The sequence below is a fragment of the Schistocerca gregaria genome, chromosome 7, assembly GCF_023897955.1.
Source record: "Schistocerca gregaria isolate iqSchGreg1 chromosome 7, iqSchGreg1.2, whole genome shotgun sequence".
Classification (NCBI taxonomy): domain Eukaryota; kingdom Metazoa; phylum Arthropoda; class Insecta; order Orthoptera; family Acrididae; genus Schistocerca; species Schistocerca gregaria.
This window is the reverse complement of record NC_064926.1, coordinates 99,198,917-99,212,394: the sequence shown is the minus strand read 5'-3', so window position 1 is coordinate 99,212,394 and position 13,478 is coordinate 99,198,917. Positions and strand designations below refer to the sequence as shown.

At 38.5% G+C, this 13,478-nt stretch overlaps 1 protein-coding gene across 3 annotated transcripts in view; it reads right to left on the bottom strand.

The window, feature by feature from the left end:
* LOC126281864 (tRNA modification GTPase GTPBP3, mitochondrial) overlaps positions 1–13,478 on the bottom strand; it is a 120,926-nt gene that overhangs the window by 63,563 nt on the left and 43,885 nt on the right. The window lies entirely within an intron of this gene.

Here is a 13,478-nt window from a genome sequence, read left to right as displayed (position 1 = left end):
CGTGTGAGGTAAGTTTTCTGGTAGTAACTCCCTCCTCGTTTATCAAAACTTCAGTCTGGTCCACAACTACTGTTTTTAAATTCCTAGTGTATCTAGAAACAACAAAATATCTGTTTCAGTTTTCATATCATTAATCTTAACAGTAGTCATAAAATATACTTGTGGAAAGAGAAAGTTTCTCCCAAATACTGTCAAGATTGCATTCATTGTTTCCTAAACATCCTGACATAACAAACTGACTGTCACAGTCAATTAGCATCTGCTTCTCTCAGATACTTATTTGGATATTTTTCAATGTACAATTGTTAATACTTTCCTTAACAGCATTTCCATTCATTATTACCTTTTGACTTTTCTTCTCATTTGTGCATTCAGATGAGATCTGGACAAAGTCATTGCCCATGAGCTGTCTGTTTCTTTCTCTCGTGGTTGCTGTCACTTAATCTGCGACTGCTGGTGCTACAGCTGAAATACTTTCTGTTTGGATTTTAAGCAGCACTTTCTTAAACTCTTTCACATCTACAGCACCATAAAGCTGAAGTTTTGTGCCTGAATCATATTCTATCCAGTCAATCACAGACAGGAATAGTGAGTCATAATAAATATCTGCACAACAGACAATCAATTTCATTATGGGAAAATATTCTTGTAGGGACTCTTCCCATTTCTTCTTTTGTTAAGACAGTCGTTTGCAGATCTCTGCAGCATCTGGCTTCATGTCAAATCCTTCTTGCACAGCTCTCTTCAGTGTAGCCCATGATGTAAGACTCCTCTCGTGCAAAATGAAGAAGTTTTGTCAAACCTCCAATGCATTTTTTTTTTTTTTTACAAAAACAAAGCATTAGCAGTTGTTTCCAACTCATTAAAAAAACTCACAGACCTGATTTTGAACTAGAAATCTGCCACTGTCACTAAATGACATGAGCACCCCCATCATCATCATCATCATGAAATAACAGCAAAAATTTACATTGAGCCCATTGAGATTATGAAAGTAATGAGAACTGTGTTTCTCTTTTATTGTCTGTTCCTAAATTGGTATCTTTTTTTCATCGTCTTCTACAGACTCAATTTTTCATGACACCCATTTGGACGCATACTCTTCTTCAGCATCATACTCTTCACATTCTAAATTATCATTAATTTTTAATGCAAGTTTGTCAGTGTTGTATAAAAAATTGCAAATATTGGCATTCATTTTATTTTTCATTCCATCTCTATACAGAATATATTCTAGACAGCTCCCAATTTCATTTATGAAACTTATGCTTCTATAAGAGACTTCTTAGTTTCCAGTTCAGCAGCTTTTGATTAAAAGGAGAAGCCAGAAGATTTCTGTCACCTGGAACTGTTTTGAAAGTTAACTTACACAAAGGCTTAATGGCTTTAACCAGAGCAGAAGTAAAATTTTAATTTAGTCTTTCTATTTTACAAAACCTGTAGAGATGTTATCAATCTGCTTCACTTTTCACTATGTTGCAAACCAGACAAAACAAATCTGTGAAAATGCCTCAAAATTAATGTGTAAGTAAACCAGTTGTTGTGAGTTACCACTTGGCAATCCACATTTAGACTAGTTTCATCTAATATTTTTGTTTCATTGGATATTTCTCCTTTCATGAGAATGCTTAAAATTCCTGCTTGTGTCAGTCTGTTGCTGATAATTGACATTAAAATGTGAAATCCTCGTCTTTGATCCAAAACATAAACGATCAGACAACGCTACGTCATCATGGGCAAAATAATACTCAGAAAAGGTTGTTGTAAATATCACAGATCATCAGCCAAAACAGCATCATCACACATCCAGCTGATTGCAGCAAAGCCCCCAAAATTTCTTGGAAAAAATGAATCTAACTTTTAAGCAAATTGTTTATCACTTTCACAGTTACAAACTCTAATAATGAGCAACACAAAGAAACAAAAGAACAGAACAAGGCAACTTGTTTCTTCCCTGTAAGACATTGTTTCCCCATAAACATACAAAAACTACTGCACAATTACTCAACTTCTCTTGTGTGTCACTCATCTTGTCGGTAGAAAAACCTTTCAATCATCCATCTGAATTCTACAATGTTTAACACTTTCAGTATTAATTTCAATGTCAACCACACAAATTAAAGTACCCAGCTTAATAATACTCTGCACCTGCCTTGCAGTGTGATGTGGAGGGTACGTTGCGTACCACTCTCACTTCCCTCTTTCCCTGTCCCACTTGTGAACTGGTCATGGGAAGAACAATCACTGGTAAGCCATTCGTATAGGCTTTTATCTCTGTAATTTTATCTTCATGGTGTTTCCACAAGATATTTATAGAAGGAAGTAATACATTTGTTGTTTCTTCTAGGAATGTGCGCTCTCAGAACTTCAACAGTAAGCCTCACTGGGATGCAAAATGTTTCCCTTGCAGGTTTTTTTTTGCCATTGGAATTGGCCAAGTATCTCTGTGACACTTTTGCACTTACTAAATGAACCTGCAATGAAACAAGCATCTCTTCTTTGGGTCTTCTCAGTTTCATCTATCAAACTGGATATGGGTCCCAGACTGACAAGCGATAATCAAGTGTTGGTCAAATGAGGGTTTGTAAGCTACCTCCTCTTGAGTGGATTGCATTTCCTGAGGATTCTTTCTGCTAGCTGCCTGACCAGTGACAAGTTTTATGTGGTCATTCCACTTTAAATCACTTCGTACAAATAGTCTTAGATATATTATAACTGCAACTTCTTCCAGTAATTGTTCTGCAATCATGTAACCAGGCAATAATGGTCTTTCTGCCTATTTTGTGTGTAATATGTTACATTTGTTTATGCTGAGAGTCAATTGCCACTTCTTGCACAAAATATCAATCCTTTGCATGTCACTATAATTTTCTTGTGTCATGACTTCCCTGTATACAACAGTATCATTCATGAAAAGCATCATTAAACTTCAAATGCTATCCACTAGCTCATTTATATATAATTTGAACAGTATTTGTCTTATAACACTCACTTGGGGTACAACCATAGCTCCTTTTACATCTAAAGATTTCTCTCCGCTGAGAATGACATGCTATGTTCCATTTGCTATAAACTTTTCACTTGTGATATTCCATGCACTCATATTCCGTTCATTAGAAAGGCAGTGCAGAATTGTATCAAATGCCTCCTGGCAGTAATGGAAAGCAGCATCAACTCTGTGGCTTGTGGAGGAATACAAGGTCATTGTTTTGGAACCCATGTTGATTTTATATCTCCAGAAATGTCATGTGAGCATAAAATATGTTCAAAATTCTACAACAGACTGACGTCAGTGATATCCCTTCTTGAGAGTGGAAGTGCCCTGTGCTTTTCCCTGATCATTAGGTATGCTTTCCTCCTCCAATCAGCTGCAGTACATCACTGGTAGAACAGGATTAAGTTCTTTCACACACTCTACATAGAATCATAATGGTATACCATCAGGTGCAGTGGCCTTCCCTCTGCAGAGTGATTTCTTTTGCAGAAGCAACTGAAATCACTCTACATACTTATACTATGCATTGTCGTTCTCTCTCCCCCCACTCCTCTGTTTTTAACTGCGCTTTTGGTGTCGGACTGTAGGTTTAAGGAAGTAACTGCAGTGCAGTATTCCTCAGTGAAACAGTTTTGAAAAAGTTCTTTAGTATTTTGGCCTTTACTGTGTCCTACTCTGTTTCAACGGCATTATGGTTGCAGAGTGTCTGAACATGTGGCTTTGATGTTTGGACAGATGGCTTTGATCTGTTTATTGATTTGATATAAGATTTTCTGTAAAATTGGTAGATATAATTTTGTTTTTGAATGTGCTGAATGAATGGCTCTATGCTAACTGAGTCAAAAAGTAGGGTCTGTCTGTCACCAGGAAATGTAAATTGTTACCCTTATGAGTCAGCTCTCTGATTAACAGGTCAGGGTAATTTTCAGATAAGGCATTTAGAACAATTTCACATGATTCCCTGGTTTTACTACCTGCCCTAATCATTTGAGTTTATCAGTCTATAGCTGGTAAGTTGAAGTCTCACCTAATACTATGACAGGACCATGAAATAAATTATTCATTTTTAATTTCAGTAAACAGTTTCACTCTACACTATCATCTTCAGACCACAGGCTCAGATGATCTGCAGAGCCAGTAGACAGACCTCCTGGGAGTACCAACTCGTACTTGTCACTAACTCTGAATCTGTGACAGGTAGCAGTTAGTATTCACAGCAGCTCTATAGATTGGCTCCCCATGACAGCTGTGTCTCTGGTCTGAAGATAGCCAAAATGGACTGAAACTGGTTATCAGAATTAAAGTAAATAATTTATTGTGATGTGGACTTTTTTTGTTAAAACTATAATTTATCATTGATACGGATCCCCAATAACATATAAATTATTCATCTCAAATATACTGCTTCTGTGGCAGGGGAGCCTATAAAAGCATCTGATGATCATGTTTGATCCATCTTTAACACATACCTTCACTCAAACTATTTTGCATTCAGAATCTGTACTAACCACACAAGATATGAGGCATGTTCAGAACGCAAGTATACTATATTTCTATATTTTTTTAAAAAAATTAATATATCTGAAAAAATTATAGGATAGTGTTGATACACTTATTGACTGTTTTCCCACATAATCGCCTTCCTGTTCAGTGCATGTGGTGAGTAATAGCACAAGCTTCTTTATGCCCTCCTCAAAGAACTCAGCCATCAACTTCTTTCTTCACTTCAGACTCTCTTTCTACAGTTGCTCATTGTTTGAAAATTTAATTCCACTCAGGAAAGTGAAAAGATGATTACCTGAAGGCACCAAGTCAGGGGAATATTGGGAGTTATGCACTCAAAACAACCCAACCGAATGAGTCCATGAGCATCCTGGTGGTTAAGGCCATGTGAGGATGGGCATTGTCGTGCAACAAGCACACTCCTCTCTTCAGCATTCACTTCCTTTTGTTTTGACTGTCCATTTTTAGTTTCTTCACAGTCTCTCAATATTGCTGAGCATTGACTGTCTCTCCTGAGGCACAAATTTGAGCAAAATGATGCCTTTTCAGTCCCAAAACACTGAGGCCAGGATTTTTTTGCCTGAATTTGTGGTTTTGAATTTTTTGGCAGACAGAGAATTGGTGTGACACCACTATGATGACTGTCTTTTTGTCTTAGGCATGTAATGATGACTGTCTTTTTGTCTTAGGCATTTAATGAGCCAACCGTGTTTTATCTCAAGTCACAATAGAGCTGAGAAAATCCTCTGTTGTGGTACACAACACAAATGAACACTGGTGGTTGTAAACTTTTTATTAGTAGACAGCAACACGCAATGGCACAATATACAACAATGAAATCACCCAGAGGTGATAAAAGATCAGTAGAGTAACAATATCCAAATCTTGAGGGCTGCAAAATAAGTAACAGTTAAATGCAAGGCATAGACTGAAACAGCGATGCTCGTTTCAGTCTAGGAATAGACAAGTGTAGACAGCACTGATGTTGGTGATGATAGTTTTGATTTGAGTTGGTGCATGCAGTAGGTGTTGTAGACTCATTCTGGTGCAGACAGTGGAGCCTCCGGTGTCGACCTCTGCATCCACAGCTAGCGAGCATTAACTCTGTGCATTGAGTAATATCTGTGGTGTGCTGGTATAGCCAGCGGCATGTGCAGCTGGCACAGCATATGGATCCGGAGCAAGGCGTGTGGCTTAAGATAGTAGTAACTGTGGATTTACCATGTCATCAGTTTCCTATTCAAGTCATTCAAGAAACTTGCGTACACTACTGACCAGATTTTTCTTGTGCTGCTCTGTCAGCTGTTCTGGGACCCGTCTTACACACAGTTTCTGATATCTCAGCATTTCTGTGAGTGTCTTGTGTAAGGAATTCTGGAGAGTTGTGGAATCATCGCAGAAATTTCATACACTGTCAATCAGTGGTCTCACAAACAGTTTCCACATTTTTTTTGCAACATATCATCAGTAAAAATGGAAAGTCTTCCACTCCATTGTTTGTCACGAATCTCAGCATTTCTGTGAGTGTCTTGTGTAAGGAATTCTGGAGAGTTGTGGAATCATCGCAGAAATTTCATACACTGTCAATCAGTGGTCTCACAAACAGTTTCCACAATTTTTTTGCAACATATCATCAGTAAAAATGGAAAGTCTTCCACTCCATTGTTTGTCACGAATACTTGTTCACCACTCAAACACACTCATTCTGTTCATAACACCTTTTCTGTAAATCATTTTGATTCACAGAAAGTTTCAGTAAGTGTTATTCATTCCATGAACTGGAAGCATATCACAGCACATGGCTTGCATGTGGATGGATTTCTTTCTGACATCTTTCACAAAAGTGCCCTCTACAACATGAGTTTACATGCTACCACATTCTCATTCTGATCAGAGGATCCCCTTCTCCCACTCAGTGTTGCCAAAACTCAAAAAGAAATAAGACCCTTATACTTTCTTAATATGTTTCATATTATTATACTCTTTTGCAGCTATAAGCATACTTCCTCATCGGTGTTCAACCTTTCTTTATATTATACCTTCCAATTGGAATTTAGAATTTAGTTGGTATTAACATCTGATTTCAGCCAGGTTTCTGTCTCTAGTACTATGTAGGCATTTTTACCATTTAAAAGTGCAACTAATATGCCCCTGCAGTTGACTAACATTTTATTTATCTAATCTGCCATCATAGATGCTACTTTCTCTAATTAACGACAATTCTTTCTTGTCTGAAATCAGAATGAATCTTACCAGGCCTGTGGAGGGATTTCTTTGTCCTAAAAAACTCACATGTGCAAGCCACACACATTCTGCTATCCTACTAGCAGCCATTCCCTGCATGTAGTGCATGGCTGACCTATTATGAGCAGTCCTACAATGCTCCACCTTGTGCGAGATACGATACTGTGTGAAGAGTTTGATGGAGCACTCAAAGACCTGAGTCGAAACAAGGCCCCCGGAGTAGACAACATTCCAATGGAGCTACTGACGGCCTTGGGAGAGCCAGACCTGACAAAACTCTACCATCTGGTGAGCAAGATGTATGAGGCAGGCGAAATACCCTCAGACTTCAAGAAGAATGTAATAATTCCAATCCCAAAGAAAGCAGGTGTTGACAGATGTGAAAATTACCGAACAATCAGTTTAATAAGCCACAGCTGCAAAATACTAACACGAATTCTTTACAGACGAATGGAAAAACTAGTAGAACCCGACCTCGGGAAAGATCAGTTTGGATTCCGTAGAAATACTGGAACACGTGAGGCAATACTGACCTTACGACTTATCTCAGAAGAAAGAGTAAGGAAAGGCAAACCTACATTTCTAGCATTTGTAGACTTAGAGAAAGCTTTTGACAATGTTGACTGGAATCTCTCTTTCAAATTCTAAAGGTGGCAGGGGTAAAATACAGGGAGCGAAAGGTTATTTACAATTTGTACAGTAACCAGATGGCAGTTATAAGAGTCGAGGAGCAGTGGCTGGGAAGGGAGTGAGACAGGGTTGTAGTTTATCCCCGATGTTATTCAAGCTATATATTGAGTAAGCAGTAAAGGAAGCAAAAGAAAGATTTGGAGTAGGAATTAAAATCCATGGAGAAGAAATAAAAACACTGATGGTTGCCGATGACATTGTAATTCTGTCAGAGAGAGCAAAGGACTTGGAAGAGCAGTTGAATGGAATGGATAGCATCTTGAAAGGAGGATATAAGATGAACATCAACAAAAGCAAAACGAGGATAAGGGAATGTAGTTGAATTAAGTCGGGTGATGCTGAGGGAATTAGATTAGGAAATGAGACACTTAAAGTAGTAAAGGAGTTTTGCTATTTGGGGAGCAAAATAACTGATGATGGTCGAAATAGAGACGATATAAAATGTAGACTGGCAATGACAAGGAAAGCGTTTCTGAAGAAGAAAAATTTGTTAACATCGAGTATAGATTTAAGTCATTTCTGAAAGTATTTGTATGGAGTGTAGCCATGTATGGAAGTGAAACATGGACAATAAATAGTTTGGACAAGAACAGAATAGAAGCTTTCGAAATGTGGTGCTACAGAAGAATGCTGAAGATTAGATGGGTAGATCACATAACTAATGAGGAGGTATTGAATAGGATTGGGGAGAAGAGAAGTTTGTGGCACAACTTGACCAGGAGAAGGGATTGGTTGGTAGGACATGTTCTGAGGCATCAAGGGATCACCAATTTAGTATTGGAGGGCAGTGTGGAGGGTAAAATCGTAGAGGGAGACCAAGAGATGAATACACTAAGCAGATTCAGAAGGATGTAGGTTGCAGTAGGTACTGGGAGATGAAGAAGCTTGCATTAGATAGAGTAGCATGGAGAGCTGCATCCAACCAGTCTCAGGACTGAAGACCACAACAACAACAAACAACAACGTGGGATACTGTCAGTCTGGCTCCACAACCACACTGTGGAGGTGGCTCGTTATGCAGAGAAAACAATGGGTGAGTCTGGTATGACCAATGCATAGACAGCATAAGACAGTAGACTCCTTCTGAGAGGAGCAGAAGGAACAGTGCCAAACAACAGTAGTCTTCTTAATTGTGCAGAGTTTATTACTGAGAGCAGTAGTGCACCAGATGTCATTCCACTTTTGGGCAAAGAGCGATTTGATATAGATCTGCATATCTGCAGCTGGAATCATGAAACAGAATGGAAGGTAAGCATCTGCTTCTCTAGCAGAATGGTCAGTCAGTTCATTCCCTGGGATGGTAACCGAAGGTGGCCTCTGACCCCAAGCACCAGACATCATTCATGCTTTGTAGCTGGGTACACCCAACACATTCAGGAAATGTCAATAGACACTCCTCCACTTCTGGGATGTGAACTCATGGTAAGCAAACAGAGTGGACACTGTCCTCCTTTTCTGACCTGCCCACTATTTTCTTGAGGGGACTCTGTTGTGGTTGGCAGGAGAGCCAACACCGTGTTACTAGAGGAGGCCGAAAGGCACGCGATTTAGCTCACACAGGCTGGCGTGAGGTCTGGAACAGGACAAGGAAATTAGAATTTAGAAACAACAGACGTAGCTGGTGGAATACTTAACTTTAATCCATTTTTCCCAAGAAAATAGTGAAACATAATTCCAAGAAAACATATAAAAAACCTTGGCTAACTAAAGGAATAAGAATATCTTGCAACTGTAAAAGATAACTGTATCTAACAGCAAGAGGGAGTACTGACCCTGAAATTGTTCAATATTATAAAAACTATTGTGCGGTACTAAGAAAAGTTATTAAAAAGTTCAGAAGCATGTGTATCATGTCTGAGATCAGTAACTCTGATAATAAAATTAAAGCAATTTGGAATATTATTGAAAGGGAAACAGGGCAACCAAGAGCACAGGAAGATTTTAGTGCCATAAAACTGAATGACAAGTGTACTAACAAACAATCTAAAACTGGAAATATTTTCAATAATCACTTTTTAAATGTTGTGGAGAAAATAGGATCTAGATCTTCACTAGAAGAGGCAAGGCTTCTAATAGAAGAGGCCATACCTGTGCAGTTTGAAACAACTGTATTTCCACGAACCTCTCCCTCTGAAATCAGTAAAATAATAAACTCACTGAAAAGTAAAAGCTCTTATGGAATTGATGGCATTTCCAGCAAGATACTTAAAGCTTGTTCCCCACAGATAAGTATGATTCTCAGCCATGTATGTAATAGCTCTTTGGAGCAGGGTGTTTTCCCCGATAGACTGAAATATGCCATTGTAAAACCATTGCATAAAAAGGGGGATACATCAGATGTCAACAACTATCGCCCAATCTCTCTTCTGAAAGCTCTATCAATTTTTTTTTGAGAAAGTAATGTATTCAAGAGTAGCCTCCCATATTTGTAAAAATAAAGTACTAACAAAATGTCAGTTTGGTTTTCAGAAAGGCTTTTCAACAGAAAATGCTATATACGCTTCCACTGATCAAATATTAAATGCTCTGAATAACTGGACATCACCCATTGGTATTTTTTGTGATCTCTCAAAGGCCTTTGACTGTGTAAATCATGGAATTCTTTTAGATAAGCTAAATCATTATGGTTTGAGGGGGACAGTACACAAATGGTTTAATTCATACTTAACTGGAAGAATGCAGAAAGTTGAAATAAGTGCTTCATGTAATGTTAATACAACAGCTGATTCCTTAAACTGGGGGGCTATCAAGTACGGAGTCCCACAGGGTTCGGTCTTAGGTCCTTTACTGTTCTTGATATACATTAATGACTTACCATTCCATATTGATGAAGATGCAAAGTTAGTTCTTTTTGCTGATGATACAAGTATAGTAATAACATCCAAAAACCAAGAACTAAGTGATGTAATTGTAAATGATGTTTTTCACAAAATTATTAAGTGGTTCTCAGCAAATGGACACTCTTTAAATTTTGATAAAACACAGTATATACAGTTCCATACAGTAAATGGCACAACTCCAGTAATAATTATAGACTTTGAACAGAAGTCTGTAGCTAAGGTAGAATTTTCAAAAATTTTAGGTGTGTCCATTGATGAGAGGTTAAACTGGAAGCAACACATTGATGGTCTGCTGAAACGTCTGAGTTCGGCTACGTATGCTATTAGGGTTATTGCAAATTTTGGTGATAAGAATCTCAGTAAATTAGCTTACTATGCCTACTTTCAATCACTGCTTTCGTATGGTATCATCATATTCTGGGGTAATTCATCATTGAGTAGAAAAGTATTCATTGCTCAAAAACGTGTAATCAGAATAATTGCTGGAGTCCACCCACGGTCATCCTGCAGACATCTATTTAAGGATCTAGGGATCCTCACAGTAACCTCACAGTATATATATTCACTTAGGAAATTTGTTGTTAATAATCCAGCCCAGTTTAAGAGTAATAGCAGTGTGCATAGCTATAACACCAGGATGATCTTCACTATGCAGGGTTAAATCTGACTCTGGCACAGAAGGGGGTAAATTATGCTGCCATAAAAGTCTTTGGTCACCTACCAAACAGCATCAAAAGCCTGACAGATAGTCAACCAACATTTAAAAGAATTTCTAGATGACAACTCCTTCTACTCATTGGCTGAATTTTTAGATATAAATTAAGGGAGGGAAAAAAAAAACTAACTTAAGCATTAGTGTCATGCAATATTTTGTGTAATGTAATATCTTGTACAGACATCTTTCTTTAACCTGACACGTTCCACATCATTACGAAGTGTCGTATTCATGATCTATGGAACAAGTATTAATCTAATCTAATCTAATCTAATCCTAATCTAATCATTGTGGAATATTCCTGCGTCTGCCCCTATAGTTTCAGGAAGTTCTGACAAGTGGCAGCACTATACATAGCCTTCAAAATTTTGTCTGTAACAGACGGATATTCCAAGCAGACAACTGTCATTCAGTTTCTTTTGTGGAAAGCCAGAGCATCACAGATATTCATAGGCACTTGCTAAATGTCTGGAGATACATGGGCATAAATAAACGCTTGGTGAGTCATTGGGCAAGATGTCTGTCATCATCACAAGAAAGTTGCACAAACACGTCTGATCTACATACTGGCTGGTTCAACCAGCAGTGACTGCTGCTCTGTTAGAATACACAGACACTCTCATTTGAGTTGATGGACAGATCACACAATAAAACACCTCACTGCTCAACTGGACATCTCTATTGGTAGCGCCAACACACGAGTCCACCAGTTGGGGTACTCTACAGTGTGTGCTTAGCATGTTCCTTGCACAAACTCGCAGAAGACCATAAAGAGCAAAGAAGGACCATCTGTGCGGAACTGCTCGCATGTTAGAGGCTGATAGTGACAATTTTTTGTTGAAATTCACCAAAGCTGATGAAACATGGGTTCAACGCTTCAATCTGGAAGCAAATCGGCAATCTGTGGAGTGACACCACACTGCCTGTCTTCTGAAGAAAAACCTCAGCTGGTAAAGTCATGGCGACTGGCTTCTGGGTCTCTGAAAGATTTATTCTGTGTGGTGTCCTCCTTCACGGTGCATGATCAACTCCTAAGTATATTGTGCTACCCTCAGGAAATTGAAGGAATGACTCTACTATGTTCATCATCACAAAAATGCAAATGAACTTCTGCTTCTCCATGACAACACAAGGCCTCATACAAGCCCGCATATTTGAGAGGTTATCACAATATTTCGTTGGACTATCACAATATCTCATTGGACTGTTCTTCCCCCATCAACTCTAAAACCCTGATATTGCACCTTCTAAGTTCCACCTGTTTGGCAAAATGAAGGATGCACTGCACAGAAAGCAGTACGTGGATGATAGGGACGTTATTGATGCAACACAGTATTGGCTCTGACATCCACCAGCAGATTTTACCATGTAAGCAAAAAGTCCTCCAAGCAATGTAGCATGAAGCTGTCACACTGAATGGAAATTATGTTAAAAACAGTGTTTTGCAGCCAAAAGATTGGGGAATAATATGGTGTACTGGACTCCTGAATAAAACCATATTACTTTCAGGAAAAAAAGTGTAGCATTACTTACTGAATGTTCCTAGTACAAGTTATTGTTGTTGTGGTCTTCAGTCCATAGACTGTTGGAAGCAACACTCCATGCTACTCTATACTGTGCAACCTTCATCACCAAGTACCTACTCCAACTTACATCCTTCTGAATCTGCTTAGTGTATTTATCTCTTGGTCTCCCTCTACGATTTTTACCTTCCACACTGCCCGCCAATACTAAATTTGTGATCCCTTGATGCCTCAGAACATGTCCTACCAACCGATCCCTTCTTCTAGTCAAGCTGTGCCACAAATTCCTCTTCCCCCTAATTCTGTTTAGTACCTCCTCATTAGTTATGTGATCTACCCATCTAATCTTCAGCATCCTTCTGTAGCACAACATTTCAAAAGCTTCTATTCTCTTCTTGTCTAAACTATTTATTGTCCATCTTTCACTTCCATACATGGCTATATTCCATACAAATACTTTTGGAAAAGACTTCCTGACACTTAAATCTTTACTCAATGTTAACAAACTTCTGTTCTTCAGCAACACCTTCCTTGCCATTGGAAGTCTACGTATTATATCCTCTCTACTTTGACCATCATCAGTTATTTGGCTCCCCAAACAGCAAAACTCATCTACTACTTTAAGGGTCTCACTTCCTAAACTAATTCCCTCAGCATCACCTGATTTAATTTGACTACATTCCATTATCCTTGTTTGGCTTTTGTCAATGTTCATCTTATATCCTCCTTTCAAGACACTGTCCATTTTGTTCAAATGCTCTTCCAGGCCCTTTGCTGTCTCTGACAGAATTACAATGTCATCTGCAAACATCAATGTTTTTATTTCTTCTCCATGGATTTTAATTCCTACTCCAAATCTTTCTTTTGCTTCCTTTACTGCTTACTCAATATATAGCTTGAATAACATTTGGGATAAACTACAACCCTGTCTCACTCCCTTCCCAGCCACTGCTCCTCGACTCTTATAA